The following is a 23,659-nucleotide window of genomic DNA, read 5'->3' on the forward strand; positions in this document are numbered from 1 at the left end:
ATGTGTTGGTAATGTAAAAAGACCTACAGGACATGATATTAGCAGGTGGTCTCAAATTAAACTACTAAAGAGGCTCAACACTGTTTAGCTGCCAAAAGCAGTTGGAATTGGGCCTAAACAGTGTGGTAAGTTTTTAGGTGATGGCTATTGTGTCTGTTTGACCTCTTCCAAATGTCTGTACTGTCAATAAAGAGAAAAAAGTTTCCAATTTAAAAAGCTAGAGAATAAAAACAATTTGCCAGTAATGGGAAAAACCTACAGCACCTGGTGTTCCCATGTGGTCTCCCACCCAAGTACTAACCAGGCCCAACACTGCTTAGCTTCCAAGATCAGACGAGATTGGGCGTATCCAATGTGGTATGGCTGTAGGTGAGATGCAGGCACTTTTTTGCCCTCTTCTACTTCTATAACCAGGTAAGCTAATAAAAAAGTTTCCTAACTATATTGGCTTACTGAAAAAAATAATGTGTTGGTAATGTAAAAAGACCTACAGGACATGATATTAGCAGGTGGTCTCAAATTAAACTACTAAAGAGGCTCAACACTGTTTAGCTGCCAAAAAAAGTTGGAATTGGGCCTAAACAGTGTGGTAAGTTTTTAGGTGATGGCTATTGTGTCTGTTTGACCTCTTCCAAATGTCTGTACTGTCAATAAAGAGAAAAAAGTTTCCAATTTAAAAAGCTAGAGAATAAAAACAATTTGCCAGTAATGGGAAAAACCTACAGCACCTGGTGTTCCCATGTGGTCTCCCACCCAAGTACTAACCAGTCCCAACACTGCTTAGCTTCCAAGATCAGACGAGATTGGGCGTATCCAATGTGGTATGGCTGTATGTGAGATGCAGGCACTTTTTTGCCCTCTTCTACTTCTATAACCAGGTAAGCTAATAAAAAAGTTTCCTAACTATATTGGCTTACTGAAAAAAATCATGTGTTGGTGATGTAAAAAGACCTACAGGACATGATATTAGCAGGTGGTCTAAAATTAAACTACTAAAGAGGCTCAACACTGTTTAGCTCCCAAAAGCAGTTGGAATTGGGCCTAAACAGTGTGGTAAGTTTTTAGGTGATGGCTATTGTGTCTGTTTGACCTGTCCCAAAAGTCTGTATTGGCAATAAAAATAAAAAGTTTCCAATTTAAATAGCAAGAGAATAAAAACAATTTGCCATTAATGGGAAAAAACCTACAGCACCTGGTGTTCCCATGTGGTCTCCCACCCAAGTACTAACCAGGCCCAACACTGCTTAGCTTCCAAGATCAGACAAGATTGGGTGTATCCAATTTGGTATGGCTGTAGGTGAGATACCGGCACTTTTTTGCCCTCTTCTACTTCTATAACCAGGTAAGCTAATAAAAAAGTTTCCTAACTATATTGGCTTACTGAAAAAAATCATGTGTTGGTAATGTAAAAAGACCTACAGGACATGATATTAGCAGGTGGTCTCAAATTAAACTACTAAAGAGGCTCAACACTGTTTAGCTGCCAAAAAAAGTTGGAATTGGGCCTAAACAGTGTGGTAAGTTTTTAGGTGATGGCTATTGTGTCTGTTTGACCTCTTCCAAATGTCTGTACTGTCAATAAAGAGAAAAAAGTTTCCAATTTAAAAAGCTAGAGAATAAAAACAATTTGCCAGTAATGGGAAAAACCTACAGCACCTGGTGTTCCCATGTGGTCTCCCACCCAAGTACTAACCAGTCCCAACACTGCTTAGCTTCCAAGATCAGACGAGATTGGGCGTATCCAATGTGGTATGGCTGTATGTGAGATGCAGGCACTTTTTTGCCCTCTTCTACTTCTATAACCAGGTAAGCTAATAAAAAAGTTTCCTAACTATATTGGCTTACTGAAAAAAATCATGTGTTGGTGATGTAAAAAGACCTACAGGACATGATATTAGCAGGTGGTCTCAAATTAAACTACTAAAGAGGCTCAACACTGTTTAGCTCCCAAAAGCAGTTGGAATTGGGCCTAAACAGTGTGGTAAGTTTTTAGGTGATGGCTATTGTGTCTGTTTGACCTGTCCCAAAAGTCTGTATTGGCAATAAAAATAAAAAGTTTCCAATTTAAATAGCAAGAGAATAAAAACAATTTGCCATTAATGGGAAAAAACCTACAGCACCTGGTGTTCCCATGTGGTCTCCCACCCAAGTACTAACCAGGCCCAACACTGCTTAGCTTCCAAGATCAGACGAGATTGGGTGTATCCAATTTGGTATGGCTGTAGGTGAGATACCGGCACTTTTTTTGCCCTCTTCTACTTCTATAACCAGGTAAGCTAATAAAAAAGTTTCCTAACTATATTGGCTTACTGAAAAAAATCATGTGTTGGTAATGTAAAAAGACCTACAGGACATGATATTAGCAGGTGGTCTCAAATTAAACTACTAAAGAGGCTCAACACTGTTTAGCTGCCAAAAGCAGTTGGAATTGGGCCTAAACAGTGTGGTAAGTTTTTAGGTGATGGCTATTGTGTCTGTTTGACCTCTTCCAAATGTCTGTACTGTCAATAAAGAGAAAAAAGTTTCCAATTTAAAAAGCTAGAGAATAAAAACAATTTGCCAGTAATGGGAAAAACCTACAGCACCTGGTGTTCCCATGTGGTCTCCCACCCAAGTACTAACCAGGCCCAACACTGCTTAGCTTCCAAGATCAGACGAGATTGGGCGTATCCAATGTGGTATGGCTGTAGGTGAGATGCAGGCACTTTTTTGCCCTCTTCTACTTCTATAACCAGGTAAGCTAATAAAAAAGTTTCCTAACTATATTGGCTTACTGAAAAAAATAATGTGTTGGTAATGTAAAAAGACCTACAGGACATGATATTAGCAGGTGGTCTCAAATTAAACTACTAAAGAGGCTCAACACTGTTTAGCTGCCAAAAAAAGTTGGAATTGGGCCTAAACAGTGTGGTAAGTTTTTAGGTGATGGCTATTGTGTCTGTTTGACCTCTTCCAAATGTCTGTACTGTCAATAAAGAGAAAAAAGTTTCCAATTTAAAAAGCTAGAGAATAAAAACAATTTGCCAGTAATGGGAAAAACCTACAGCACCTGGTGTTCCCATGTGGTCTCCCACCCAAGTACTAACCAGTCCCAACACTGCTTAGCTTCCAAGATCAGACGAGATTGGGCGTATCCAATGTGGTATGGCTGTATGTGAGATGCAGGCACTTTTTTGCCCTCTTCTACTTCTATAACCAGGTAAGCTAATAAAAAAGTTTCCTAACTATATTGGCTTACTGAAAAAAATCATGTGTTGGTGATGTAAAAAGACCTACAGGACATGATATTAGCAGGTGGTCTAAAATTAAACTACTAAAGAGGCTCAACACTGTTTAGCTCCCAAAAGCAGTTGGAATTGGGCCTAAACAGTGTGGTAAGTTTTTAGGTGATGGCTATTGTGTCTGTTTGACCTGTCCCAAAAGTCTGTATTGGCAATAAAAATAAAAAGTTTCCAATTTAAATAGCAAGAGAATAAAAACAATTTGCCATTAATGGGAAAAAACCTACAGCACCTGGTGTTCCCATGTGGTCTCCCACCCAAGTACTAACCAGGCCCAACACTGCTTAGCTTCCAAGATCAGACAAGATTGGGTGTATCCAATTTGGTATGGCTGTAGGTGAGATACCGGCACTTTTTTGCCCTCTTCTACTTCTATAACCAGGTAAGCTAATAAAAAAGTTTCCTAACTATATTGGCTTACTGAAAAAAATCATGTGTTGGTAATGTAAAAAGACCTACAGGACATGATATTAGCAGGTGGTCTCAAATTAAACTACTAAAGAGGCTCAACACTGTTTAGCTGCCAAAAGCAGTTGGAATTGGGCCTAAACAGTGTGGTAAGTTTTTAGGTGATGGCTATTGTGTCTGTTTGACCTCTTCCAAATGTCTGTACTGTCAATAAAGAGAAAAAAGTTTCCAATTTAAAAAGCTAGAGAATAAAAACAATTTGCCAGTAATGGGAAAAACCTACAGCACCTGGTGTTCCCATGTGGTCTCCCACCCAAGTACTAACCAGGCCCAACACTGCTTAGCTTCCAAGATCAGACGAGATTGGGCGTATCCAATGTGGTATGGCTGTAGGTGAAATACAGGCACTTTTTTGGCCTCTTCTACTTCTATAACCAGGTAAGCTAATAAAAAAGTTTCCTAACTATATTGGCTTACTGAAAAAAATCATGTGTTGGTAATGTAAAAAGACCTACAGGACATGATATTAGCAGGTGGTCTCAAATTAAACTACTAAAGAGGCTCAACACTGTTTAGCTCCGAAAAGCAGTTGGAATTGGGCCTAAACAGTGTGGTAAGTTTTTAGGTGATGGCTATTGTGTCTGTTTGACCTGTCCCAAAAGTCTGTATTGGCAATAAAAATAAAAAGTTTCCAATTTAAAAAGCTAGAGAATAAAAACAATTTGCCAGTAATGGGAAAAACCTACAGCACCTGGTGTTCCCATGTGGTCTCCCACCCAAGTACTAACCAGGCCCAACACTGCTTAGCTTCCAAGATCAGACGAGATTGGGCGTATCCAATGTGGTATGGCTGTAGGTGAGATGCAGGCACTTTTTTGCCCTCTTCTACTTCTATAACCAGGTAAGCTAATAAAAAAGTTTCCTAACTATATTTGCTTACTGAAAAATATAATGTGTTGGTAATGTAAAAAGACCTACAGGACATGATATTAGCAGGTGGTCTCAAATTAAACTACTAAAGAGGCTCAACACTGTTTACCTGCCAAAAGCAGTTGGAATTGGGCCTAAACAGTGTGGTAAGTTTTTAGGTGATGGCTATTGTGTCTGTTTGACCTCTTCCAAATGTCTGTACTGTCAATAAAGAGAAAAAAGTTTCCAATTTAAAAAGCTAGAGAATAAAAACAATTTGCCAGTAATGGGAAAAAACTAGAGCACCTGGTGTTCCCATGTGGTCTCCCACCCAAGTACTAACCAGGCCCAACACTGCTTAGCTTCCAAGATCAGATGAGATTGGGTGTATCCAATGTGGTATGGCTGTAGGTGAGATGCAGGCACTTTTTTGCCCTCTTCTACTTCTATAACCAGGTAAGCTAATAAAAAAGTTTCCTAACTATATCGGCTTACTGAAAAAAATCATGTGTTGGTAATGTAAAAAGACCTACAGGACATGATATTAGCAGGTGGTCTCAAATTAAACTACTAAAGAGGCTCAACACTGTTTAGCTCCCAAAAGCAGTTGGAATTGGGCCTTAGCAGTGTGGTAAGTTTTTAGGTGATGGCTATTGTGTCTGTTTGACCTCTTCCAAATGTCTGTACTGTCAATAAAGAGAAAAAAGTTTAAAATTTAAAAAGCTAGAGAATAAAAACAATTTGCCAGTAATGGGAAAAACCTACAGCACCTGGTGTTCCCATGTGGTCTCCCACCCAAGTACTAACCAGGCCCAACACTGCTTAGCTTCCAAGATCAGACAAGATTAGGCGTATCCAATGTGGTATGGCTGTAGGTGAGATGCAGGCACTTTTTTGCCCTCTTCTACTTCTATAACCAGGTAAGCTAATAAAAAAGTTTCCTAACTATATTGGCTTACTGAAAAAAATAATGTGTTGGTAATGTAAAAAGACCTACAGGACATGATATTAGCAGGTGGTCTCAAATTAAACTACTAAAGAGGCTCAACACTGTTTAGCTGCCAAAAAAAGTTGGAATTGGGCCTAAACAGTGTGGTAAGTTTTTAGGTGATGGCTATTGTGTCTGTTTGACCTCTTCCAAATGTCTGTACTGTCAATAAAGAGAAAAAAGTTTCCAATTTAAAAAGCTAGAGAATAAAAACAATTTGCCAGTAATGGGAAAAACCTACAGCACCTGGTGTTCCCATGTGGTCTCCCACCCAAGTACTAACCAGTCCCAACACTGCTTAGCTTCCAAGATCAGACGAGATTGGGCGTATCCAATGTGGTATGGCTGTATGTGAGATGCAGGCACTTTTTTGCCCTCTTCTACTTCTATAACCAGGTAAGCTAATAAAAAAGTTTCCTAACTATATTGGCTTACTGAAAAAAATCATGTGTTGGTGATGTAAAAAGACCTACAGGACATGATATTAGCAGGTGGTCTCAAATTAAACTACTAAAGAGGCTCAACACTGTTTAGCTCCCAAAAGCAGTTGGAATTGGGCCTAAACAGTGTGGTAAGTTTTTAGGTGATGGCTATTGTGTCTTTTTGACCTGTCCCAAAAGTCTGTATTGGCAATAAAAATAAAAAGTTTCCAATTTAAATAGCAAGAGAATAAAAACAATTTGCCATTAATGGGAAAAAACCTACAGCACCTGGTGTTCCCATGTGGTCTCCCACCCAAGTACTAACCAGGCCCAACACTGCTTAGCTTCCAAGATCAGACGAGATTGGGTGTATCCAATTTGGTATGGCTGTAGGTGAGATACCGGCACTTTTTTGCCCTCTTCTACTTCTATAACCAGGTAAGCTAATAAAAAAGTTTCCTAACTATATTGGCTTACTGAAAAAAATCATGTGTTGGTAATGTAAAAAGACCTACAGGACATGATATTAGCAGGTGGTCTCAAATTAAACTACTAAAGAGGCTCAACACTGTTTAGCTGCCAAAAGCAGTTGGAATTGGGCCTAAACAGTGTGGTAAGTTTTTAGGTGATGGCTATTGTGTCTGTTTGACCTCTTCCAAATGTCTGTACTGTCAATAAAGAGAAAAAAGTTTCCAATTTAAAAAGCTAGAGAATAAAAACAATTTGCCAGTAATGGGAAAAACCTACAGCACCTGGTGTTCCCATGTGGTCTCCCACCCAAGTACTAACCAGGCCCAACACTGCTTAGCTTCCAAGATCAGACGAGATTGGGCGTATTCAATGTGGTATGGCTGTAGGTGAGATGCAGGCACTTTTTTGCCCTCTTCTACTTCTATAACCAGGTAAGCTAATAAAAAAGTTTCCTAACTATATTGGCTTACTGAAAAAAATAATGTGTTGGTAATGTAAAAAGACCTACAGGACATGATATTAGCAGGTGGTCTCAAATTAAACTACTAAAGAGGCTCAACACTGTTTAGCTGCCAAAAAAAGTTGGAATTGGGCCTAAACAGTGTGGTAAGTTTTTAGGTGATGGCTATTGTGTCTGTTTGACCTCTTCCAAATGTCTGTACTGTCAATAAAGAGAAAAAAGTTTCCAATTTAAAAAGCTAGAGAATAAAAACAATTTGCCAGTAATGGGAAAAACCTACAGCACCTGGTGTTCCCATGTGGTCTCCCACCCAAGTACTAACCAGTCCCAACACTGCTTAGCTTCCAAGATCAGACGAGATTGGGCGTATCCAATGTGGTATGGCTGTATGTGAGATGCAGGCACTTTTTTGCCCTCTTCTACTTCTATAACCAGGTAAGCTAATAAAAAAGTTTCCTAACTATATTGGCTTACTGAAAAAAATCATGTGTTGGTGATGTAAAAAGACCTACAGGACATGATATTAGCAGGTGGTCTAAAATTAAACTACTAAAGAGGCTCAACACTGTTTAGCTCCCAAAAGCAGTTGGAATTGGGCCTAAACAGTGTGGTAAGTTTTTAGGTGATGGCTATTGTGTCTGTTTGACCTGTCCCAAAAGTCTGTATTGGCAATAAAAATAAAAAGTTTCCAATTTAAATAGCAAGAGAATAAAAACAATTTGCCATTAATGGGAAAAAACCTACAGCACCTGGTGTTCCCATGTGGTCTCCCACCCAAGTACTAACCAGGCCCAACACTGCTTAGCTTCCAAGATCAGACGAGATTGGGTGTATCCAATTTGGTATGGCTGTAGGTGAGATACCGGCACTTTTTTGCCCTCTTCTACTTCTATAACCAGGTAAGCTAATAAAAAAGTTTCCTAACTATATTGGCTTACTGAAAAAAATCATGTGTTGGTAATGTAAAAAGACCTACAGGACATGATATTAGCAGGTGGTCTCAAATTAAACTACTAAAGAGGCTCAACACTGTTTAGCTGCCAAAAGCAGTTGGAATTGGGCCTAAACAGTGTGGTAAGTTTTTAGGTGATGGCTATTGTGTCTGTTTGACCTCTTCCAAATGTCTGTACTGTCAATAAAGAGAAAAAAGTTTCCAATTTAAAAAGCTAGAGAATAAAAACAATTTGCCAGTAATGGGAAAAACCTACAGCACCTGGTGTTCCCATGTGGTCTCCCACCCAAGTACTAACCAGGCCCAACACTGCTTAGCTTCCAAGATCAGACGAGATTGGGCGTATCCAATGTGGTATGGCTGTAGGTGAAATACAGGCACTTTTTTGGCCTCTTCTACTTCTATAACCAGGTAAGCTAATAAAAAAGTTTCCTAACTATATTGGCTTACTGAAAAAAATCATGTGTTGGTAATGTAAAAAGACCTACAGGACATGATATTAGCAGGTGGTCTCAAATTAAACTACTAAAGAGGCTCAACACTGTTTAGCTCCGAAAAGCAGTTGGAATTGGGCCTAAACAGTGTGGTAAGTTTTTAGGTGATGGCTATTGTGTCTGTTTGACCTGTCCCAAAAGTCTGTATTGGCAATAAAAATAAAAAGTTTCCAATTTAAAAAGCTAGAGAATAAAAACAATTTGCCAGTAATGGGAAAAACCTACAGCACCTGGTGTTCCCATGTGGTCTCCCACCCAAGTACTAACCAGGCCCAACACTGCTTAGCTTCCAAGATCAGACGAGATTGGGCGTATCCAATGTGGTATGGCTGTAGGTGAGATGCAGGCACTTTTTTGCCCTCTTCTACTTCTATAACCAGGTAAGCTAATAAAAAAGTTTCCTAACTATATTTGCTTACTGAAAAATATAATGTGTTGGTAATGTAAAAAGACCTACAGGACATGATATTAGCAGGTGGTCTCAAATTAAACTACTAAAGAGGCTCAACACTGTTTACCTGCCAAAAGCAGTTGGAATTGGGCCTAAACAGTGTGGTAAGTTTTTAGGTGATGGCTATTGTGTCTGTTTGACCTCTTCCAAATGTCTGTACTGTCAATAAAGAGAAAAAAGTTTCCAATTTAAAAAGCTAGAGAATAAAAACAATTTGCCAGTAATGGGAAAAAACTAGAGCACCTGGTGTTCCCATGTGGTCTCCCACCCAAGTACTAACCAGGCCCAACACTGCTTAGCTTCCAAGATCAGATGAGATTGGGTGTATCCAATGTGGTATGGCTGTAGGTGAGATGCAGGCACTTTTTTGCCCTCTTCTACTTCTATAACCAGGTAAGCTAATAAAAAAGTTTCCTAACTATATCGGCTTACTGAAAAAAATCATGTGTTGGTAATGTAAAAAGACCTACAGGACATGATATTAGCAGGTGGTCTCAAATTAAACTACTAAAGAGGCTCAACACTGTTTAGCTCCCAAAAGCAGTTGGAATTGGGCCTTAGCAGTGTGGTAAGTTTTTAGGTGATGGCTATTGTGTCTTTTTGACCTCTTCCAAATGTCTGTACTGTCAATAAAGAGAAAAAAGTTTAAAATTTAAAAAGCTAGAGAATAAAAACAATTTGCCAGTAATGGGAAAAACCTACAGCACCTGGTGTTCCCATGTGGTCTCCCACCCAAGTACTAACCAGGCCCAACACTGCTTAGCTTCCAAGATCAGACAAGATTAGGCGTATCCAATGTGGTATGGCTGTAGGTGAGATGCAGGCACTTTTTTGCCCTCTTCTACTTCTATAACCAGGTAAGCTAATAAAAAAGTTTCCTAACTATATTGGCTTACTGAAAAAAATAATGTGTTGGTAATGTAAAAAGACCTACAGGACATGATATTAGCAGGTGGTCTCAAATTAAACTACTAAAGAGGCTCAACACTGTTTAGCTGCCAAAAAAAGTTGGAATTGGGCCTAAACAGTGTGGTAAGTTTTTAGGTGATGGCTATTGTGTCTGTTTGACCTCTTCCAAATGTCTGTACTGTCAATAAAGAGAAAAAAGTTTCCAATTTAAAAAGCTAGAGAATAAAAACAATTTGCCAGTAATGGGAAAAACCTACAGCACCTGGTGTTCCCATGTGGTCTCCCACCCAAGTACTAACCAGTCCCAACACTGCTTAGCTTCCAAGATCAGACGAGATTGGGCGTATCCAATGTGGTATGGCTGTATGTGAGATGCAGGCACTTTTTTGCCCTCTTCTACTTCTATAACCAGGTAAGCTAATAAAAAAGTTTCCTAACTATATTGGCTTACTGAAAAAAATCATGTGTTGGTGATGTAAAAAGACCTACAGGACATGATATTAGCAGGTGGTCTCAAATTAAACTACTAAAGAGGCTCAACACTGTTTAGCTCCCAAAAGCAGTTGGAATTGGGCCTAAACAGTGTGGTAAGTTTTTAGGTGATGGCTATTGTGTCTGTTTGACCTGTCCCAAAAGTCTGTATTGGCAATAAAAATAAAAAGTTTCCAATTTAAATAGCAAGAGAATAAAAACAATTTGCCATTAATGGGAAAAAACCTACAGCACCTGGTGTTCCCATGTGGTCTCCCACCCAAGTACTAACCAGGCCCAACACTGCTTAGCTTCCAAGATCAGACGAGATTGGGTGTATCCAATTTGGTATGGCTGTAGGTGAGATACCGGCACTTTTTTGCCCTCTTCTACTTCTATAACCAGGTAAGCTAATAAAAAAGTTTCCTAACTATATTGGCTTACTGAAAAAAATCATGTGTTGGTAATGTAAAAAGACCTACAGGACATGATATTAGCAGGTGGTCTCAAATTAAACTACTAAAGAGGCTCAACACTGTTTAGCTGCCAAAAGCAGTTGGAATTGGGCCTAAACAGTGTGGTAAGTTTTTAGGTGATGGCTATTGTGTCTGTTTGACCTCTTCCAAATGTCTGTACTGTCAATAAAGAGAAAAAAGTTTCCAATTTAAAAAGCTAGAGAATAAAAACAATTTGCCAGTAATGGGAAAAACCTACAGCACCTGGTGTTCCCATGTGGTCTCCCACCCAAGTACTAACCAGGCCCAACACTGCTTAGCTTCCAAGATCAGACGAGATTGGGCGTATTCAATGTGGTATGGCTGTAGGTGAGATGCAGGCACTTTTGTGCCCTCTTCTACTTCTATAACCAGGTAAGCTAATAAAAAAGTTTCCTAACTATATTGGCTTACTGAAAAAAATAATGTGTTGGTAATGTAAAAAGACCTACAGGACATGATATTAGCAGGTGGTCTCAAATTAAACTACTAAAGAGGCTCAACACTGTTTAGCTGCCAAAAAAAGTTGGAATTGGGCCTAAACAGTGTGGTAAGTTTTTAGGTGATGGCTATTGTGTCTGTTTGACCTCTTCCAAATGTCTGTACTGTCAATAAAGAGAAAAAAGTTTCCAATTTAAAAAGCTAGAGAATAAAAACAATTTGCCAGTAATGGGAAAAACCTACAGCACCTGGTGTTCCCATGTGGTCTCCCACCCAAGTACTAACCAGTCCCAACACTGCTTAGCTTCCAAGATCAGACGAGATTGGGCGTATCCAATGTGGTATGGCTGTATGTGAGATGCAGGCACTTTTTTGCCCTCTTCTACTTCTATAACCAGGTAAGCTAATAAAAAAGTTTCCTAACTATATTGGCTTACTGAAAAAAATCATGTGTTGGTGATGTAAAAAGACCTACAGGACATGATATTAGCAGGTGGTCTAAAATTAAACTACTAAAGAGGCTCAACACTGTTTAGCTCCCAAAAGCAGTTGGAATTGGGCCTAAACAGTGTGGTAAGTTTTTAGGTGATGGCTATTGTGTCTGTTTGACCTGTCCCAAAAGTCTGTATTGGCAATAAAAATAAAAAGTTTCCAATTTAAATAGCAAGAGAATAAAAACAATTTGCCATTAATGGGAAAAAACCTACAGCACCTGGTGTTCCCATGTGGTCTCCCACCCAAGTACTAACCAGGCCCAACACTGCTTAGCTTCCAAGATCAGACGAGATTGGGTGTATCCAATTTGGTATGGCTGTAGGTGAGATGCAGGCACTTTTTTGCCCTCTTCTACTTCTATAACCAGGTAAGCTAATAAAAAAGTTTCCTAACTATATTGGCTTACTGAAAAAAATCATGTGTTGGTAATGTAAAAAGACCTACAGGACATGATATTAGCAGGTGGTCTCAAATTAAACTACTAAAGAGGCTCAACACTGTTTAGCTGCCAAAAGCAGTTGGAATTGGGCCTAAACAGTGTGGTAAGTTTTTAGGTGATGGCTATTGTGTCTGTTTGACCTCTTCCAAATGTCTGTACTGTCAATAAAGAGAAAAAAGTTTCCAATTTAAAAAGCTAGAGAATAAAAACAATTTGCCAGTAATGGGAAAAACCTACAGCACCTGGTGTTCCCATGTGGTCTCCCACCCAAGTACTAACCAGGCCCAACACTGCTTAGCTTCCAAGATCAGACGAGATTGGGCGTATCCAATGTGGTATGGCTGTAGGTGAAATACAGGCACTTTTTTGGCCTCTTCTACTTCTATAACCAGGTAAGCTAATAAAAAAGTTTCCTAACTATATTGGCTTACTGAAAAAAATCATGTGTTGGTAATGTAAAAAGACCTACAGGACATGATATTAGCAGGTGGTCTCAAATTAAACTACTAAAGAGGCTCAACACTGTTTAGCTCCGAAAAGCAGTTGGAATTGGGCCTAAACAGTGTGGTAAGTTTTTAGGTGATGGCTATTGTGTCTGTTTGACCTGTCCCAAAAGTCTGTATTGGCAATAAAAATAAAAAGTTTCCAATTTAAAAAGCTAGAGAATAAAAACAATTTGCCAGTAATGGGAAAAACCTACAGCACCTGGTGTTCCCATGTGGTCTCCCACCCAAGTACTAACCAGGCCCAACACTGCTTAGCTTCCAAGATCAGACGAGATTGGGCGTATCCAATGTGGTATGGCTGTAGGTGAGATGCAGGCACTTTTTTGCCCTCTTCTACTTCTATAACCAGGTAAGCTAATAAAAAAGTTTCCTAACTATATTTGCTTACTGAAAAATATAATGTGTTGGTAATGTAAAAAGACCTACAGGACATGATATTAGCAGGTGGTCTCAAATTAAACTACTAAAGAGGCTCAACACTGTTTACCTGCCAAAAGCAGTTGGAATTGGGCCTAAACAGTGTGGTAAGTTTTTAGGTGATGGCTATTGTGTCTGTTTGACCTCTTCCAAATGTCTGTACTGTCAATAAAGAGAAAAAAGTTTCCAATTTAAAAAGCTAGAGAATAAAAACAATTTGCCAGTAATGGGAAAAAACTAGAGCACCTGGTGTTCCCATGTGGTCTCCCACCCAAGTACTAACCAGGCCCAACACTGCTTAGCTTCCAAGATCAGATGAGATTGGGCGTATCCAATGTGGTATGGCTGTAGGTGAGATGCAGGCACTTTTTTGCCCTCTTCTACTTCTATAACCAGGTAAGCTAATAAAAAAGTTTCCTAACTATATCGGCTTACTGAAAAAAATCATGTGTTGGTAATGTAAAAAGACCTACAGGACATGATATTAGCAGGTGGTCTCAAATTAAACTACTAAAGAGGCTCAACACTGTTTAGCTCCCAAAAGCAGTTGGAATTGGGCCTTAGCAGTGTGGTAAGTTTTTAGGTGATGGCTATTGTGTCTGTTTGACCTCTTCCAAATGTCTGTACTGTCAATAAAGAGAAAAAAGTTTAAAATTTAAAAAGCTAGAGAATAAAAACAATTTGCCAGTAATGGGAAAAACCTACAGCACCTGGTGTTCCCATGTGGTCTCCCACCCAAGTACTAACCAGGCCCAACACTGCTTAGCTTCCAAGATCAGACGAGATTGGGCGTATCCAATGCGGTATGGCTGTATGTGAGATGCAGGCACTTTTTTGCCCTCTTCTACTTCTATAACCAGGTAAGCTAATAAAAAAGTTTCCTAACTATATTGGCTTACTGAAAAAAATCATGTGTTGGTGATGTAAAAAGACCTACAGGACATGATATTAGCAGGTGGTCTCAAATTAAACTACTAAAGAGGCTCAACACTGTTTAGCTCCCAAAAGCAGTTGGAATTGGGCCTAAACAGTGTGGTAAGTTTTTAGGTGATGGCTATTGTGTCTGTTTGACCTGTCCCAAAAGTCTGTATTGGCAATAAAAATAAAAAGTTTCCAATTTAAATAGCAAGAGAATAAAAACAATTTGCCATTAATGGGAAAAAACCTACAGCACCTGGTGTTCCCATGTGGTCCCCCACCCAAGTACTAACCAGGCCCAACACTGCTTAGCTTCCAAGATCAGACGAGATTGGGTGTATCCAATTTGGTATGGCTGTAGGTGAGATACCGGCACTTTTTTGCCCTCTTCTACTTCTATAACCAGGTAAGCTAATAAAAAAGTTTCCTAACTATATTGGCTTACTGAAAAAAATCATGTGTTGGTAATGTAAAAAGACCTACAGGACATGATATTAGCAGGTGGTCTCAAATTAAACTACTAAAGAGGCTCAACACTGTTTAGCTGCCAAAAGCAGTTGGAATTGGGCCTAAACAGTGTGGTAAGTTTTTAGGTGATGGCTATTGTGTCTGTTTGACCTCTTCCAAATGTCTGTACTGTCAATAAAGAGAAAAAAGTTTCCAATTTAAAAAGCTAGAGAATAAAAACAATTTGCCAGTAATGGGAAAAACCTACAGCACCTGGTGTTCCCATGTGGTCTCCCACCCAAGTACTAACCAGGCCCAACACTGCTTAGCTTCCAAGATCAGACGAGATTGGGCGTATCCAATGTGGTATGGCTGTAGGTGAGACGCAGGCACTTTTTTGCCCTCTTCTACTTCTATAACCAGGTAAGCTAATAAAAAAGTTTCCTAACTATATTGGCTTACTGAAAAAAATAATGTGTTGGTAATGTAAAAAGACCTACAGGACATGATATTAGCAGGTGGTCTCAAATTAAACTACTAAAGAGGCTCAACACTGTTTAGCTGCCAAAAAAAGTTGGAATTGGGCCTAAACAGTGTGGTAAGTTTTTAGGTGATGGCTATTGTGTCTGTTTGACCTCTTCCAAATGTCTGTACTGTCAATAAAGAGAAAAAAGTTTCCAATTTAAAAAGCTAGAGAATAAAAACAATTTGCCAGTAATGGGAAAAACCTACAGCACCTGGTGTTCCCATGTGGTCTCCCACCCAAGTACTAACCAGTCCCAACACTGCTTAGCTTCCAAGATCAGACGAGATTGGGCGTATCCAATGTGGTATGGCTGTATGTGAGATGCAGGCACTTTTTTGCCCTCTTCTACTTCTATAACCAGGTAAGCTAATAAAAAAGTTTCCTAACTATATTGGCTTACTGAAAAAAATCATGTGTTGGTGATGTAAAAAGACCTACAGGACATGATATTAGCAGGTGGTCTAAAATTAAACTACTAAAGAGGCTCAACACTGTTTAGCTCCCAAAAGCAGTTGGAATTGGGCCTAAACAGTGTGGTAAGTTTTTAGGTGATGGCTATTGTGTCTGTTTGACCTGTCCCAAAAGTCTGTATTGGCAATAAAAATAAAAAGTTTCCAATTTAAATAGCAAGAGAATAAAAACAATTTGCCATTAATGGGAAAAAACCTACAGCACCTGGTGTTCCCATGTGGTCTCCCACCCAAGTACTAACCAGGCCCAACACTGCTTAGCTTCCAAGATCAGACGAGATTGGGTGTATCCAATTTGGTATGGCTGTAGGTGAGATACCGGCACTTTTTTGCCCTCTTCTACTTCTATAACCAGGTAAGCTAATAAAAAAGTTTCCTAACTATATTGGCTTACTGAAAAAAATCATGTGTTGGTAATGTAAAAAGACCTACAGGACATGATATTAGCAGGTGGTCTCAAATTAAACTACTAAAGAGGCTCAACACTGTTTAGCTGCCAAAAGCAGTTGGAATTGGGCCTAAACAGTGTGGTAAGTTTTTAGGTGATGGCTATTGTGTCTGTTTGACCTCTTCCAAATGTCTGTACTGTCAATAAAGAGAAAAAAGTTTCCAATTTAAAAAGCTAGAGAATAAAAACAATTTGCCAGTAATGGGAAAAACCTACAGCACCTGGTGTTCCCATGTGGTCTCCCACCCAAGTACTAACCAGGCCCAACACTGCTTAGCTTCCAAGATCAGACGAGATTGGGCGTATCCAATGTGGTATGGCTGTAGGTGAAATATAGGCACTTTTTTGGCCTCTTCTACTTCTATAACCAGGTAAGCTAATAAAAAAGTTTCATATCTATATTGGCTTACTGAAAAAAATCATGTGTTGGTAATGTAAAAAGACCTACAGGACATGATATTAGCAGGTGGTCTCAAATTAAACTACTAAAGAGGCTCAACACTGTTTAGCTCCGAAAAGCAGTTGGAATTGGGCCTAAACAGTGTGGTAAGTTTTTAGGTGATGGCTATTGTGTCTGTTTGACCTGTCCCAAAAGTCTGTATTGGCAATAAAAATAAAAAGTTTCCAATTTAAAAAGCTAGAGAATAAAAACAATTTGCCAGTAATGGGAAAAACCTACAGCACCTGGTGTTCCCATGTGGTCTCCCACCCAAGTACTAACCAGGCCCAACACTGCTTAGCTTCCAAGATCAGACGAGATTGGGCGTATCCAATGTGGTATGGCTGTAGGTGAGATGCAGGCACTTTTTTGCCCTCTTCTACTTCTATAACCAGGTAAGCTAATAAAAAAGTTTCCTAACTATATTTGCTTACTGAAAAATATAATGTGTTGGTAATGTAAAAAGACCTACAGGACATGATATTAGCAGGTGGTCTCAAATTAAACTACTAAAGAGGCTCAACACTGTTTACCTGCCAAAAGCAGTTGGAATTGGGCCTAAACAGTGTGGTAAGTTTTTAGGTGATGGCTATTGTGTCTGTTTGACCTCTTCCAAATGTCTGTACTGTCAATAAAGAGAAAAAAGTTTCCAATTTAAAAAGCTAGAGAATAAAAACAATTTGCCAGTAATGGGAAAAAACTAGAGCACCTGGTGTTCCCATGTGGTCTCCCACCCAAGTACTAACCAGGCCCAACACTGCTTAGCTTCCAAGATCAGATGAGATTGGGCGTATCCAATGTGGTATGGCTGTAGGTGAGATGCAGGCACTTTTTTGCCCTCTTCTACTTCTATAACCAGGTAAGCTAATAAAAAAGTTTCCTAACTATATCGGCTTACTGAAAAAAATCATGTGTTGGTAATGTAAAAAGACCTACAGGACATGATATTAGCAGGTGGTCTCAAATTAAACTACTAAAGAGGCTCAACACTGTTTAGCTCCCAAAAGCAGTTGGAATTGGGCCTTAGCAGTGTGGTTAGTTTTTAGGTGATGGCTATTGTGTCTGTTTGACCTCTTCCAAATGTCTGTACTGTCAATAAAGAGAAAAAAGTTTAAAATTTAAAAAGCTAGAGAATAAAAACAATTTGCCAGTAATGGGAAAAACCTACAGCACCTGGTGTTCCCATGTGGTCTCCCACCCAAGTACTAACCAGGCCCAACACTGCTTAGCTTCCAAGATCAGACGAGATTGGGCGTATCCAATGTGGTATGGCTGTAGGTGAGAGGCAGGCACTTTTTTGCCCTCTTCTACTTCTATAACCAGGTAAGCTAATAAAAAAGTTTCCTAACTATATTGGCTTACTGAAAAAAATAATGTGTTGGTAATGTAAAAAGACCTACAGGACATGATATTAGCAGGTGGTCTCAAATTAAACTACTAAAGAGGCTCAACACTGTTTAGCTGCCAAAAGCAGTTGGAATTGGGCCTAAACAGTGTGGTAAGTTTTTAGGTGATGGCTATTGTGTCTGTTTGACCTCTTCCAAATGTCTGTACTGTCAATAAAGAGAAAAAAGTTTCCAATTTAAAAAGCTAGAGAATAAAAACAATTTGCCAGTAATGGGAAAAAACTAGAGCACCTGGTGTTCCCATGTGGTCTCCCACCCAAGTACTAACCAGGCCCAACACTGCCTAGCTTCCAAGATCAGATGAGATTGGGCGTATCCAATGTGGTATGGCTGTAGGTGAGATACAGGCACTTTTTTGCCCTCTTCTACTTCTATAACCAGGTAAGCTAATAAAAAAGTTTCCTAACTATATTGGCTTACTGAAAAAAATCATGTGTTGGTAATGTAAAAAAAACTACAGGACATGATATTAGCAGGTGGTCTCAAATTAAACTACTAAAGAGGCTCAACACTGTTTAGCTGCCAAAAAAAGTTGGAATTGGGCCTAAACAGTGTGGTAAGTTTTTAGGTGATGGCTATTGTGTCTGTTTGACCTCTTCCAAATGTCTGTACTGTCAATAAAGAGAAAAAAGTTTCCAATTTAAAAAGCTAGAGAATAAAAACAATTTGCCAGTAATGGGAAAAACCTACAGCACCTGGTGTTCCCATGTGGTCTCCCACCCAAGTACTAACCAGTCCCAACACTGCTTAGCTTCCAAGATCAGACGAGATTGGGCGTATCCAATGTGGTATGGCTGTATGTGAGATGCAGGCACTTTTTTGCCCTCTTCTACTTCTATAACCAGGTAAGCTAATAAAAAAGTTTCCTAACTATATTGGCTTACTGAAAAAAATCATGTGTTGGTGATGTAAAAAGACCTACAGGACATGATATTAGCAGGTGGTCTCAAATTAAACTACTAAAGAGGCTCAACACTGTTTAGCTCCCAAAAGCAGTTGGAATTGGGCCTAAACAGTGTGGTAAGTTTTTAGGTGATGGCTATTGTGTCTGTTTGACCTGTCCCAAATGTCTGTATTGGCAATAAAAATAAAAAGTTTCCAATTTAAATAGCAAGAGAATAAAAACAATTTGCCATTAATGGGAAAAAACCTACAGCACCTGGTGTTCCCATGTGGTCTCCCACCCAAGTACTAACCAGGCCCAACACTGCTTAGCTTCCAAGATCAGACGAGATTGGGTGTATCCAATGTGGTATGGCTGTAGGTGAGATACAGGCACTTTTTTGCCCTCTTCTACTTCTATAACCAGGTAAGCTAATAAAAAAGTTTCCTAACTATATTGGCTTACTGAAAAAAATAATGTGTTGGTAATGTAAAAAGACCTACAGGACATGATATTAGCAGGTGGTCTCAAATTAAACTACTAAAGAGGCTCAACACTGTTTAGCTGCCAAAAGCAGTTGGAATTGGGCCTAAACAGTGTGGTAAGTTTTTAGGTGATGGCTATTGTGTCTGTTTGACCTCTTCCAAATGTCTGTACTGTCAATAAAGAGAAAAAAGTTTCCAATTTAAAAAGCTAGAGAATAAAAACAATTTGCCATTAATGGGAAAAACCTACAGCACCTGGTGTTCCCATGTGGTCTCCCACCCAAGTACTAACCAGGCCCAACACTGCCTAGCTTCCAAGATCAGACGAGATTGGGCGTATCCAATGTGGTATGGCTGTAGGTGAGATACAGGCACTTTTTTGCCCTCTTCTACTTCTATAACCAGGTAAGCTAATAAAAAAGTTTCCTAACTATATTGGCTTACTGAAAAAAATAATGTGTTGGTAATGTAAAAAGACCTACAGGACATGATATTAGCAGGTGGTCTCAAATTAAACTACTAAAGAGGCTCAACACTGTTTAGCTGCCAAAAGCAGTTGGAATTGGGCCTAAACAGTGTGGTAAGTTTTTAGGTGATGGCTATTGTGTCTGTTTGACCTCTTCCAAATGTCTGTACTGTCAATAAAGAGAAAAAAGTTTCCAATTTAAAAAGCTAGAGAATAAAAACAATTTGCCAGTAATGGGAAAAACCTACAGCACCTGGTGTTCCCATGTGGTCTCCCACCCAAGTACTAACCAGGCCCAACACTGCCTAGCTTCCAAGATCAGACGAGATTGGGCGTATCCAATGTGGTATGGCTGTAGGTGAGATACAGGCACTTTTTTGCCCTCTTCTACTTCTATAACCAGGTAAGCTAATAAAAAAGTTTCCTAACTATATCGGCTTACTGAAAAAAATCATGTGTTGGTAATGTAAAAAGACCTACAGGACATGATATTAGCAGGTGGTCTCAAATTAAACTACTAAAGAGGCTCAACACTGTTTAGCTCCCAAAAGCAGTTGGAATTGGGCCTTAGCAGTGTGGTAAGTTTTTAGGTGATGGCTATTGTGTCTGTTTGACCTCTTCCAAATGTCTGTACTGTCAATAAAGAGAAAAAAGTTTAAAATTTAAAAAGCTAGAGAATAAAAACAATTTGCCAGTAATGGGAAAAACCTACAGCACCTGGTGTTCCCATGTGGTCTCCCACCCAAGTACTAACCAGGCCCAACACTGCTTAGCTTCCAAGATCAGACAAGATTGGGCGTATCCAATGTGGTATGGCTGTAGGTGAGATGCAGGCACTTTTTTGCCCTCTTCTACTTCTATAACCAGGTAAGCTAATAAAAAAGTTTCCTAACTATATTGGCTTACTGAAAAAAATAATGTGTTGGTAATGTAAAAAGACCTACAGGACATGATATTAGCAGGTGGTCTCAAATTAAACTACTAAAGAGGCTCAACACTGTTTAGCTCCCAAAAGCAGTTGGAATTGGGCCTAAACAGTGTGGTAAGTTTTTAGGTGATGGCTATTGTGTCTGTTTGACCTGTCCCAAAAGTCTGTATTGGCAATAAAAATAAAAAGTTTCCAATTTAAATAGCAAGAGAATAAAAACAATTTGCCATTAATGGGAAAAAACCTACAGCACCTGGTGTTCCCATGTGGTCTCCCACCCAAGTACTAACCAGGCCCAACACTGCTTAGCTTCCAAGATCAGACGAGATTGGGTGTATCCAATTTGGTATGGCTGTAGGTGAGATACCGGCACTTTTTTGCCCTCTTCTACTTCTATAACCAGGTAAGCTAATAAAAAAGTTTCCTAACTATATTGGCTTACTGAAAAAAATCATGTGTTGGTAATGTAAAAAGACCTACAGGACATGATATTAGCAGGTGGTCTCAAATTAAACTACTAAAGAGGCTCAACACTGTTTAGCTGCCAAAAGCAGTTGGAATTGGGCCTAAACAGTGTGGTAAGTTTTTAGGTGATGGCTATTGTGTCTGTTTGACCTCTTCCAAATGTCTGTACTGTCAATAAAGAGAAAAAAGTTTCCAATTTAAAAAGCTAGAGAATAAAAACAATTTGCCAGTAATGGGAAAAACCTACAGCACCTGGTGTTCCCATGTGGTCTCCCACCCAAGTACTAACCAGGCCCAACACTGCTTAGCTTCCAAGATCAGACGAGATTGGGCGTATCCAATGTGGTATGGCTGTAGGTGAAATACAGGCACTTTTTTGGCCTCTTCTACTTCTATAACCAGGTAAGCTAATAAAAAAGTTTCCTAACTATATTGGCTTACTGAAAAAAATAATGTGTTGGTAATGTAAAAAGACCTACAGGACATGATATTAGCAGGTGGTCTCAAATTAAACTACTAAAGAGGCTCAACACTGTTTAGCTCCGAAAAGCAGTTGGAATTGGGCCTAAACAGTGTGGTAAGTTTTTAGGTGATGGCTATTGTGTCTGTTTGACCTGTCCCAAAAGTCTGTATTGGCAATAAAAATAAAAAGTTTCCAATTTAAATAGCAAGAGAATAAAAACAATTTGCCATTAATGGGAAAAAACCTACAGCACCTGGTGTTCCCATGTGGTCTCCCACCCAAGTACTAACCAGGCCCAACACTGCTTAGCTTCCAAGATCAGACGAGATTGGGCGTATCCAATGTGGTATGGCTGTAGGTGAGATACCGGCACTTTTTTGCCCTCTTCTACTTCTATAACCAGGAAAGCTAATAAAAAAGTTTCCTAACTATATTGGCTTACTGAAAAAAAATCATGTGTTGGTAATGTAAAAAGACCTACTGGACATGATATTAGCAGGTGGTCTCAAATTAAACTACTAAAGAGGCTCAACACTGTTTAGCTGCCAAAAGCAGTTGGAATTGGGCCTAAACAGTGTGGTAAGTTTTTAGGTGATGGCTATTGTGTCTGTTTGACCTCTTCCAAATGTCTGTACTGTCAATAAAGAGAAAAAAGTTTCCAATTTAAAAAGCTAGAGAATAAAAACAATTTGCCAGTAATGGGAAAAAACTAGAGCACCTGGTGTTCCCATGTGGTCTCCCACCCAAGTACTAACCAGGCCCAACACTGCTTAGCTTCCAAGATCAGATGAGATTGGGCGGATCCAATGTGGTATGGCTGTAGGTGAGATACAGGCACTTTTTTGCCCTCTTCTACTTCTATAACCAGGTAAGCTAATAAAAAAGTTTCCTAACTATATCGGCTTACTGAAAAAAATCATGTGTTGGTAATGTAAAAAGACCTACAGGACATGATATTAGCAGGTGGTCTCAAATTAAACTACTAAAGAGGCTCAACACTGTTTAGCTCCCAAAAGCAGTTGGAATTGGGCCTAAACAGTGTGGTAAGTTTTTAGGTGATGGCTATTGTGTCTGTTTGACCTCTTCCAAATGTCTGTACTGTCAATAAAGAGAAAAAAGTTTAAAATTTAAAAAGCTAGAGAATAAAAACAATTAGCCATTAATGGGAAAAACCTACAGCACCTGGTGTTCCCATGTGGTCTCCCACCCAAGTACTAACCAGGCCCAACACTGCTTAGCTTCCAAGATCAGACGAGATTGGGCGTATCCAATGTGGTATGGCTGTAGGTGAGATGCAGGCACTTTTTTGCCCTCTTCTACTTCTATAACCAGGTAAGCTAATAAAAAAGTTTCCTAACTATATTGGCTTACTGAAAAAAATAATGTGTTGGTAATGTAAAAAGACCTACAGGACATGATATTAGCAGGTGGTCTCAAATTAAACTACTAAAGAGGCTCAACACTGTTTAGCTGCCAAAAGCAGTTGGAATTGGGCCTAAACAGTGTGGTAAGTTTTTAGGTGATGGCTATTGTGTCTGTTTGACCTCTTCCAAATGTCTGTACTGTCAATAAAGAGAAAAAAGTTTCCAATTTAAAAAGCTAGAGAATAAAAACAATTTGCCAGTAATGGGAAAAAACTAGAGCACCTGGTGTTCCCATGTAGTCTCCCACCCAAGTACTAACCAGGCACAACACTGCCTAGCTTCCAAGATCAGATGAGATTGGGCGTATCCAATGTGGTATGGCTGTAGGTGAGATACAGGCACTTTTTTGCCCTCTTCTACTTCTATAACCAGGTAAGCTAATAAAAAAGTTTCCTAACTATATCGGCTTACTGAAAAAAATCATGTGTTGGTAATGTAAAAAGACCTACAGGACATGATATTAGCAGGTGGTCTCAAATTAAACTACTAAAGAGGCTCAACACTGTTTAGCTCCCAAAAGCAGTTGGAATTGGGCCTTAGCAGTGTGGTAAGTTTTAGGAGATGGTTATTGTGTCTGTTTGACCTCTTCCAAATGTCTGTACTGTCAATAAAGAGAAAAAAGTTTAAAATTTAAAAAGCTAGAGAATAAAAACAATTTGCCAGTAATGGGAAAAACCTACAGCACCTGGTGTTCCCATGTGGTCTCCCACCCAAGTACTAACCAGGCCCAACACTGCTTAGCTTCCAAGATCAGACGAGATTGGGCGTATCCAATGTGGTATGGCTGTAGGTGAGATGCAGGCACTTTTTTGCCCTCTTCTACTTCTATAACCAGGTAAGCTAATAAAAAAGTTTCCTAACTATATTGGCTTACTGAAAAAAA

The 23,659-nt window shown here is 39.3% G+C and overlaps 50 non-coding genes and 1 pseudogene across 50 annotated transcripts; all 51 read right to left on the bottom strand.

The window, feature by feature from the left end:
- Window positions 1-252: 252 nt before the first annotated feature.
- Window positions 253-371, bottom strand: LOC146037499 (5S ribosomal RNA). Its single transcript, XR_014461170.1, has one exon. It is a non-coding gene; the product is annotated as a 5S ribosomal RNA (ribosomal RNA).
- A 345-nt stretch (window positions 372-716) lies between these two features.
- Window positions 717-835, bottom strand: LOC146039362 (5S ribosomal RNA). The gene has a single exon (XR_014462873.1). It is a non-coding gene; the product is annotated as a 5S ribosomal RNA (ribosomal RNA).
- A 345-nt stretch (window positions 836-1,180) lies between these two features.
- LOC146038932 (5S ribosomal RNA) lies at window positions 1,181-1,299 on the bottom strand. Its single transcript, XR_014462481.1, has one exon. It is a non-coding gene; the product is annotated as a 5S ribosomal RNA (ribosomal RNA).
- Window positions 1,300-1,644: 345 nt separating this feature from the next.
- LOC146039363 (5S ribosomal RNA) lies at window positions 1,645-1,763 on the bottom strand. The gene has a single exon (XR_014462874.1). It is a non-coding gene; the product is annotated as a 5S ribosomal RNA (ribosomal RNA).
- Window positions 1,764-2,108: 345 nt separating this feature from the next.
- On the bottom strand, window positions 2,109-2,227 carry LOC146038005 (5S ribosomal RNA). The gene has a single exon (XR_014461633.1). It is a non-coding gene; the product is annotated as a 5S ribosomal RNA (ribosomal RNA).
- A 346-nt stretch (window positions 2,228-2,573) lies between these two features.
- Window positions 2,574-2,692, bottom strand: LOC146037500 (5S ribosomal RNA). The gene has a single exon (XR_014461171.1). It is a non-coding gene; the product is annotated as a 5S ribosomal RNA (ribosomal RNA).
- Window positions 2,693-3,037: 345 nt separating this feature from the next.
- On the bottom strand, window positions 3,038-3,156 carry LOC146039364 (5S ribosomal RNA). The gene has a single exon (XR_014462875.1). It is a non-coding gene; the product is annotated as a 5S ribosomal RNA (ribosomal RNA).
- Window positions 3,157-3,501: 345 nt separating this feature from the next.
- On the bottom strand, window positions 3,502-3,620 carry LOC146038933 (5S ribosomal RNA). Its single transcript, XR_014462483.1, has one exon. It is a non-coding gene; the product is annotated as a 5S ribosomal RNA (ribosomal RNA).
- Window positions 3,621-3,965: 345 nt separating this feature from the next.
- Window positions 3,966-4,084, bottom strand: LOC146037501 (5S ribosomal RNA). Its single transcript, XR_014461172.1, has one exon. It is a non-coding gene; the product is annotated as a 5S ribosomal RNA (ribosomal RNA).
- A 344-nt stretch (window positions 4,085-4,428) lies between these two features.
- Window positions 4,429-4,547, bottom strand: LOC146037502 (5S ribosomal RNA). The gene has a single exon (XR_014461173.1). It is a non-coding gene; the product is annotated as a 5S ribosomal RNA (ribosomal RNA).
- Window positions 4,548-4,892: 345 nt separating this feature from the next.
- Window positions 4,893-5,011, bottom strand: LOC146038718 (5S ribosomal RNA). The gene has a single exon (XR_014462286.1). It is a non-coding gene; the product is annotated as a 5S ribosomal RNA (ribosomal RNA).
- A 345-nt stretch (window positions 5,012-5,356) lies between these two features.
- Window positions 5,357-5,475, bottom strand: LOC146038934 (5S ribosomal RNA). The gene has a single exon (XR_014462484.1). It is a non-coding gene; the product is annotated as a 5S ribosomal RNA (ribosomal RNA).
- Window positions 5,476-5,820: 345 nt separating this feature from the next.
- Window positions 5,821-5,939, bottom strand: LOC146039365 (5S ribosomal RNA). The gene has a single exon (XR_014462876.1). It is a non-coding gene; the product is annotated as a 5S ribosomal RNA (ribosomal RNA).
- Window positions 5,940-6,284: 345 nt separating this feature from the next.
- Window positions 6,285-6,403, bottom strand: LOC146038007 (5S ribosomal RNA). Its single transcript, XR_014461635.1, has one exon. It is a non-coding gene; the product is annotated as a 5S ribosomal RNA (ribosomal RNA).
- A 345-nt stretch (window positions 6,404-6,748) lies between these two features.
- Window positions 6,749-6,867, bottom strand: LOC146037737 (5S ribosomal RNA). Its single transcript, XR_014461387.1, has one exon. It is a non-coding gene; the product is annotated as a 5S ribosomal RNA (ribosomal RNA).
- A 345-nt stretch (window positions 6,868-7,212) lies between these two features.
- LOC146039366 (5S ribosomal RNA) lies at window positions 7,213-7,331 on the bottom strand. The gene has a single exon (XR_014462877.1). It is a non-coding gene; the product is annotated as a 5S ribosomal RNA (ribosomal RNA).
- Window positions 7,332-7,676: 345 nt separating this feature from the next.
- LOC146038008 (5S ribosomal RNA) lies at window positions 7,677-7,795 on the bottom strand. The gene has a single exon (XR_014461636.1). It is a non-coding gene; the product is annotated as a 5S ribosomal RNA (ribosomal RNA).
- Window positions 7,796-8,140: 345 nt separating this feature from the next.
- On the bottom strand, window positions 8,141-8,259 carry LOC146037505 (5S ribosomal RNA). Its single transcript, XR_014461175.1, has one exon. It is a non-coding gene; the product is annotated as a 5S ribosomal RNA (ribosomal RNA).
- Window positions 8,260-8,603: 344 nt separating this feature from the next.
- LOC146037506 (5S ribosomal RNA) lies at window positions 8,604-8,722 on the bottom strand. The gene has a single exon (XR_014461176.1). It is a non-coding gene; the product is annotated as a 5S ribosomal RNA (ribosomal RNA).
- Window positions 8,723-9,067: 345 nt separating this feature from the next.
- Window positions 9,068-9,186, bottom strand: LOC146038719 (5S ribosomal RNA). Its single transcript, XR_014462287.1, has one exon. It is a non-coding gene; the product is annotated as a 5S ribosomal RNA (ribosomal RNA).
- Window positions 9,187-9,531: 345 nt separating this feature from the next.
- Window positions 9,532-9,650, bottom strand: LOC146038935 (5S ribosomal RNA). The gene has a single exon (XR_014462485.1). It is a non-coding gene; the product is annotated as a 5S ribosomal RNA (ribosomal RNA).
- A 345-nt stretch (window positions 9,651-9,995) lies between these two features.
- On the bottom strand, window positions 9,996-10,114 carry LOC146039367 (5S ribosomal RNA). Its single transcript, XR_014462878.1, has one exon. It is a non-coding gene; the product is annotated as a 5S ribosomal RNA (ribosomal RNA).
- A 345-nt stretch (window positions 10,115-10,459) lies between these two features.
- On the bottom strand, window positions 10,460-10,578 carry LOC146038009 (5S ribosomal RNA). The gene has a single exon (XR_014461637.1). It is a non-coding gene; the product is annotated as a 5S ribosomal RNA (ribosomal RNA).
- A 345-nt stretch (window positions 10,579-10,923) lies between these two features.
- Window positions 10,924-11,042, bottom strand: LOC146037749 (5S ribosomal RNA). The gene has a single exon (XR_014461398.1). It is a non-coding gene; the product is annotated as a 5S ribosomal RNA (ribosomal RNA).
- Window positions 11,043-11,387: 345 nt separating this feature from the next.
- Window positions 11,388-11,506, bottom strand: LOC146039369 (5S ribosomal RNA). Its single transcript, XR_014462880.1, has one exon. It is a non-coding gene; the product is annotated as a 5S ribosomal RNA (ribosomal RNA).
- A 345-nt stretch (window positions 11,507-11,851) lies between these two features.
- LOC146038010 (5S ribosomal RNA) lies at window positions 11,852-11,970 on the bottom strand. Its single transcript, XR_014461638.1, has one exon. It is a non-coding gene; the product is annotated as a 5S ribosomal RNA (ribosomal RNA).
- Window positions 11,971-12,315: 345 nt separating this feature from the next.
- Window positions 12,316-12,434, bottom strand: LOC146037507 (5S ribosomal RNA). The gene has a single exon (XR_014461177.1). It is a non-coding gene; the product is annotated as a 5S ribosomal RNA (ribosomal RNA).
- Window positions 12,435-12,778: 344 nt separating this feature from the next.
- Window positions 12,779-12,897, bottom strand: LOC146037508 (5S ribosomal RNA). The gene has a single exon (XR_014461178.1). It is a non-coding gene; the product is annotated as a 5S ribosomal RNA (ribosomal RNA).
- Window positions 12,898-13,242: 345 nt separating this feature from the next.
- Window positions 13,243-13,361, bottom strand: LOC146039078 (5S ribosomal RNA). Its single transcript, XR_014462616.1, has one exon. It is a non-coding gene; the product is annotated as a 5S ribosomal RNA (ribosomal RNA).
- Window positions 13,362-13,706: 345 nt separating this feature from the next.
- On the bottom strand, window positions 13,707-13,825 carry LOC146038292 (5S ribosomal RNA). Its single transcript, XR_014461895.1, has one exon. It is a non-coding gene; the product is annotated as a 5S ribosomal RNA (ribosomal RNA).
- A 345-nt stretch (window positions 13,826-14,170) lies between these two features.
- LOC146038095 (5S ribosomal RNA) lies at window positions 14,171-14,289 on the bottom strand. Its single transcript, XR_014461715.1, has one exon. It is a non-coding gene; the product is annotated as a 5S ribosomal RNA (ribosomal RNA).
- Window positions 14,290-14,634: 345 nt separating this feature from the next.
- On the bottom strand, window positions 14,635-14,753 carry LOC146037509 (5S ribosomal RNA). Its single transcript, XR_014461179.1, has one exon. It is a non-coding gene; the product is annotated as a 5S ribosomal RNA (ribosomal RNA).
- Window positions 14,754-15,098: 345 nt separating this feature from the next.
- On the bottom strand, window positions 15,099-15,217 carry LOC146039371 (5S ribosomal RNA). Its single transcript, XR_014462881.1, has one exon. It is a non-coding gene; the product is annotated as a 5S ribosomal RNA (ribosomal RNA).
- Window positions 15,218-15,562: 345 nt separating this feature from the next.
- LOC146038012 (5S ribosomal RNA) lies at window positions 15,563-15,681 on the bottom strand. Its single transcript, XR_014461639.1, has one exon. It is a non-coding gene; the product is annotated as a 5S ribosomal RNA (ribosomal RNA).
- A 345-nt stretch (window positions 15,682-16,026) lies between these two features.
- LOC146037511 (5S ribosomal RNA) lies at window positions 16,027-16,145 on the bottom strand. Its single transcript, XR_014461181.1, has one exon. It is a non-coding gene; the product is annotated as a 5S ribosomal RNA (ribosomal RNA).
- Window positions 16,146-16,489: 344 nt separating this feature from the next.
- On the bottom strand, window positions 16,490-16,608 carry LOC146037512 (5S ribosomal RNA). Its single transcript, XR_014461182.1, has one exon. It is a non-coding gene; the product is annotated as a 5S ribosomal RNA (ribosomal RNA).
- A 345-nt stretch (window positions 16,609-16,953) lies between these two features.
- LOC146039079 (5S ribosomal RNA) lies at window positions 16,954-17,072 on the bottom strand. The gene has a single exon (XR_014462617.1). It is a non-coding gene; the product is annotated as a 5S ribosomal RNA (ribosomal RNA).
- A 345-nt stretch (window positions 17,073-17,417) lies between these two features.
- On the bottom strand, window positions 17,418-17,536 carry LOC146037513 (5S ribosomal RNA). Its single transcript, XR_014461183.1, has one exon. It is a non-coding gene; the product is annotated as a 5S ribosomal RNA (ribosomal RNA).
- Window positions 17,537-17,881: 345 nt separating this feature from the next.
- Window positions 17,882-18,000, bottom strand: LOC146039582 (5S ribosomal RNA). Its single transcript, XR_014463074.1, has one exon. It is a non-coding gene; the product is annotated as a 5S ribosomal RNA (ribosomal RNA).
- Window positions 18,001-18,345: 345 nt separating this feature from the next.
- LOC146039372 (5S ribosomal RNA) lies at window positions 18,346-18,464 on the bottom strand. The gene has a single exon (XR_014462882.1). It is a non-coding gene; the product is annotated as a 5S ribosomal RNA (ribosomal RNA).
- A 345-nt stretch (window positions 18,465-18,809) lies between these two features.
- Window positions 18,810-18,928, bottom strand: LOC146039226 (5S ribosomal RNA). Its single transcript, XR_014462750.1, has one exon. It is a non-coding gene; the product is annotated as a 5S ribosomal RNA (ribosomal RNA).
- Window positions 18,929-19,273: 345 nt separating this feature from the next.
- Window positions 19,274-19,392, bottom strand: LOC146038645 (5S ribosomal RNA). The gene has a single exon (XR_014462220.1). It is a non-coding gene; the product is annotated as a 5S ribosomal RNA (ribosomal RNA).
- A 345-nt stretch (window positions 19,393-19,737) lies between these two features.
- On the bottom strand, window positions 19,738-19,856 carry LOC146038646 (5S ribosomal RNA). The gene has a single exon (XR_014462221.1). It is a non-coding gene; the product is annotated as a 5S ribosomal RNA (ribosomal RNA).
- Window positions 19,857-20,201: 345 nt separating this feature from the next.
- On the bottom strand, window positions 20,202-20,320 carry LOC146038411 (5S ribosomal RNA). Its single transcript, XR_014462004.1, has one exon. It is a non-coding gene; the product is annotated as a 5S ribosomal RNA (ribosomal RNA).
- Window positions 20,321-20,665: 345 nt separating this feature from the next.
- Window positions 20,666-20,784, bottom strand: LOC146038013 (5S ribosomal RNA). Its single transcript, XR_014461640.1, has one exon. It is a non-coding gene; the product is annotated as a 5S ribosomal RNA (ribosomal RNA).
- A 345-nt stretch (window positions 20,785-21,129) lies between these two features.
- LOC146037514 (5S ribosomal RNA) lies at window positions 21,130-21,248 on the bottom strand. The gene has a single exon (XR_014461184.1). It is a non-coding gene; the product is annotated as a 5S ribosomal RNA (ribosomal RNA).
- Window positions 21,249-21,593: 345 nt separating this feature from the next.
- Window positions 21,594-21,712, bottom strand: LOC146037516 (5S ribosomal RNA). Its single transcript, XR_014461185.1, has one exon. It is a non-coding gene; the product is annotated as a 5S ribosomal RNA (ribosomal RNA).
- Window positions 21,713-22,058: 346 nt separating this feature from the next.
- On the bottom strand, window positions 22,059-22,177 carry LOC146039293 (5S ribosomal RNA). Its single transcript, XR_014462810.1, has one exon. It is a non-coding gene; the product is annotated as a 5S ribosomal RNA (ribosomal RNA).
- Window positions 22,178-22,522: 345 nt separating this feature from the next.
- On the bottom strand, window positions 22,523-22,641 carry LOC146037518 (5S ribosomal RNA). The gene has a single exon (XR_014461187.1). It is a non-coding gene; the product is annotated as a 5S ribosomal RNA (ribosomal RNA).
- A 345-nt stretch (window positions 22,642-22,986) lies between these two features.
- LOC146039792 (5S ribosomal RNA) lies at window positions 22,987-23,105 on the bottom strand (annotated as a pseudogene).
- Window positions 23,106-23,449: 344 nt separating this feature from the next.
- LOC146037519 (5S ribosomal RNA) lies at window positions 23,450-23,568 on the bottom strand. The gene has a single exon (XR_014461188.1). It is a non-coding gene; the product is annotated as a 5S ribosomal RNA (ribosomal RNA).
- Between the last annotated feature and the right edge of the window lie 91 nt (window positions 23,569-23,659).

This window comes from Crinia signifera, chromosome 9, assembly GCF_055691185.1.
Source record: "Crinia signifera chromosome 9, ASM5569118v1, whole genome shotgun sequence".
NCBI lineage: Eukaryota > Metazoa > Chordata > Amphibia > Anura > Myobatrachidae > Crinia > Crinia signifera.